Raw genomic sequence first — 4,147 nt, 5'->3', positions numbered from 1 at the left:
TTGACTAGGAATTGAACCCAAGACCCTTCTGGCCAGGACCCTCAGCCCCTTTCATTTGTGGAACAGTTTGTATCATGAAAATGTTCTCTCTCATACTGATCTCTCTTTAAAGATCAGCCTCTTCTTAAAGCAGAAAGCAACTTTTGAGGAGTTTTTTGTGCCTATTTTTAGTAATAGATCAAAGTTCGAGCTTCAGATGATTTGGGTGTCTCTTTATGAGTCGAAGCCTCATCATCTTTATTTCAGATCAGTAACAAGGCATGTTTCTGGAATGCGTATATGGTTTTGGTATAAACAGTCCCCAAACTCATGCATCAACCTGACAAAGTCTAGACTCAAGAGTTTGTTTCAGGGAGGGGAAAAAAGCCATTTATGATAGAAAGAATCGCGAGCCTATAAATTGTGCTGAAGTGTGTTTATGTTACTACATCAGAGTTTAAATAAAGTAATCTAAGAGTAAACCAAACTACAAGTCATAGCAGTGGAAGCAACCTCAGCAGGGTCACTTGAAATGACAGGTCACACTTGCCTGGATCGCTCACACAAGCAAGTACAGATTTCCAAGCAGATGGCCAGCACATCAGGACATTGCTCCCAGGGGGTAATATTTCGTCATTACTATCCTCATCTTGAGAAACTGAGTTCTAAGAGATGAATGACTGTCTCTAGTCAGACGAAGCCCTGGTTTGAAGGGTCAGGAGTACCCGTGACCACTCTGACATAATCCAGGAGACAATTTACAGCTGATTCGTATGACTCAGGCCAGTACCCGAAAGGGATTTCCCATCCCCTGAGACAGACAGCAAGCTCACCTGGGGGTGCCCATACGAGCTGTGAATTTTCATCAGATTCTTAAAGATGTCTGTGACATGTCTCCTGCTCTATCCTGACCCCATGAATACCTAGAACTCCCGAATCATCAGGCAAGGGACATAATTTGCTCGGTGATTTTGGTTTATGCTAAGAGTTAAACAAAGTCAGAAAAGGGGGACAGAGGGACCAATGTAATATAGTCCAGTACTGCACTAAAAATAAGTCCAAGGAGAAGGTATAGGAGGAAATTTGTGGGGTTTATAAGCAAAATCAATACTTTATAAAACTTCACAGCTGTGTGTTAAGTAAATGTATTTTAAGGCAAACTTAAATGCTTTATGCATAGGTGTGTAATCACAAATAAAAACTATATATATCAAAGGTACATATTTAAGACTCATAACCTATTCATATTAGATGCTGGAACTATTTGGAATCCTCACTGAATTTATAATTAGACAGGAGCAAAAAGGTACAGATGGTATGGGCTGTTGGCTCAGACACGTAGATAGATGTCACTGTCCAGACTCCTGATGTATCTCACCTGGACCACTCTAATTAGCTCCAATTAATCTCCCTGCCTCTTGCCTCTCCTTTCCCTAATGCACCTTTGCTGAAAATACTTTCGTGGCTGCTCAGTGTCCTTGGAATAAAGATCACACTTTTAACATGTCATTTACGATTCTCTCAAATCTGGCCTCAACATACAATTCTAACCCTATTTCTCACCATGTCTCTAGACACCAAATATTCCATTTATCTTAGGACCCACCTAAGATTTTCTAGGTCATGAAGTCTTTGTACCATGGAGCACATCCCTACATAAATCAGCTTTAAAGAGGAATTCTGTAAGGACAGATTGTGGAGAGGTCATGTGGGGGGTTCAGACGACAGTCCAGTTAGGCCCTTAGCTGACAGGCAGCATCAATGGTCACACAAAAACAAGCCCTCAGATGATTCTAGCTCCTACCCTGCAAGCCTTCCGGCCGAGGCTCAGTCCTATGGGCGGAGATGAAGCTATGCTCCCGCTGTGACCCACAGTTCTGACCCACTGGAACCATGAGAGATAATGGTTGCTTTAAGTAACTAAGGCTTGGGGTAATTTGTTATGTGGCTATCATTAATTAATACAGTGTTTCTTACTTGGTTTTACCCATACTAGGTACAGATCTTGGTTCTCAGTAGTTAGTATCCAATGCAGAAAGCTTTGTATAAAGGTATCACCAAAGGCCTTTTGAGTTATAGACTTTACAGGGAAATAAAAGAGAATATTTGAGCCCTGGCCGGGTACTCAGTTGGTTAGAGTGTCGTCCTGATACACCAGTTATGGGTTTGATCCCTGGTCAACCCAAACCAGAATCAACCAATGAACGCATAGATAAGTGGAACAGCAGAATGATGTTTCTCTCTCTGTCTCTCCCCTTCCCCTTTCTCTGTAAAACAACAACAAAAAAACCAATAAAAATTTTTTAAAGAGACTATTTGAATTTTGAGTAAAAGATGAGGTGCATGTGTGTGTGTGTGTGGTTAGCATTTTTGCATGAATAAATATAACAGAGCACAGATGCTAGTCAGTGGAGTTCTGATCCAGCCTTCAGTTCCTCTTCATTGAGTCCTGGTAGGAGCGGTAGCCAGTGTGGTCCTGAGAAGAAAGGCGCACGGGGGTTCGGATTCTTGTATTTACGCTTGAACTGCGCCGCTATTGCGTCCTTCGCGATTCTTTCCCCAGGCTGTGTGTTGTGGCCTTGCTGCTGCTTGTTTAAGGATCTTAGCACTGTTTTCAGATCTGTGTCCACGTCTGCAAGGACGATTGCTCAATGCGGCTTCAAGTTCCACAGCTTCATTCGGATGATGACTTACTTCATTAGAGATCTGACTCATTGTTAGTGTCTACGTAGCATCATTACATGGATGTTCTGATGATTTTCTTTTGCTATCTAACTCCTAGGTTGATTTCAATGCTTTCAGTCAACAAATGTAAGTACTTCGTGGCTTTGCCATGTCCACAGATAGCCAATACTCAGTTGTATTATTGCTGCCTTTCTTTTTTTCCTGCTTCCCTGGCTGAGGGCCACTGGGCAGACACGGACTGCCCACTGTGCTGCCTGCTAAGAGCCCTAATGATTGCTGTGGTTAAGGGTGACAGAAAAGGTCGCGGTTAAACAGACTTGGAGAATACCTGAAGGCCAGTGAATCTTCACTGCATGGCTGGAAGTTACCAGATGTCTGCTTCAGAGACTGGACACTCAGGAGATGGACTCTTGATTGTATTAATAATTGGTGGGAAACAGGAATAAACACAATGTAACAATAATGCATGCTTCCTCATACATATTTTAATCACATGGAAATGAGAATGTTTCTGGTTTGTTGGAGGGGGATTTCAAAAAGTTTAGGGTGAAATTCTGAAACCTATTGTAAAGATCTGACTTCGTGAGAGCTGGCAGGTTGACCAGCTGGCCTGTCCCACTTCCTGCCCGTGAGGCTGCAGCATGGTCACTGAGGGGAGTGACAACGCACAGTAAACACCACTCTGACTGGACGTGGGTCTTAGTTTCCAGGCTAATAGTTTCTCCAGGGAGAAAGCTCCTGGTGGCTTGGCTCTGGCATTTTTCCTGAGCCAGCAGCACTGACAACCTGGGCTTGGGGTCTCACAGACCCAAGTCCAAGTCCCGCTCAGCCCACTCGCTCCCTGTACGTGATAGTCCCTGAACTTTCGAAGCCTCAGTTTCCTCTCACACGGATAATCAGATCAGCCTCCTGGGATTCTTGGGAGGATGAAATGAGGTCATGCTGATAAAATGTGCCGCAGAGAGCAAGCTTTCAATAAATGGTGGCGGTTATTAATACTCAACTAGCCGAGCTGTGAGAGGCTGTAGCAGACATTGCTTTTCAAATTTCTCCTTTTACAAGGGAGGCAACTGAAGACTGGGAACGGGAGATGACTTGGGCAAGGCCACATAACTAGTTAGAGTAGAATCTCGTAATCAGAACCTGAGCTGACCTAAACCCCAGACACAGAATGAATAAGAAGGAGACAAAATTTGTGTCGCATGAATCAACCGTCTGTAGGTGTCTGACAGTGAACAAACTTAAAGATTGTTTTTAATGTGATAAATGCACAGGACATAAAAGCTACCATTTCAGCCTGTTTAATACAGGTCTGTGGCATTAAGTACATTCACGCTGCTGTGCAACCATCCATCTCCAGAACGTTCTCCGTCTTCCAAACTGAACCTCTGTACCATTCAACAACCATTAAGGGGCCTTTGAGTCAGAAAACTATTGTGAGCTGGGAAAAGAAATTCCCAGGGTTTCCTAGCATACAGTTATG

Source organism: Myotis davidii, unplaced genomic scaffold (assembly GCF_000327345.1).
Source record: "Myotis davidii unplaced genomic scaffold, ASM32734v1 scaffold1323, whole genome shotgun sequence".
Lineage (NCBI taxonomy): Eukaryota > Metazoa > Chordata > Mammalia > Chiroptera > Vespertilionidae > Myotis > Myotis davidii.
Note: the sequence above shows the minus strand (reverse complement) of the source record.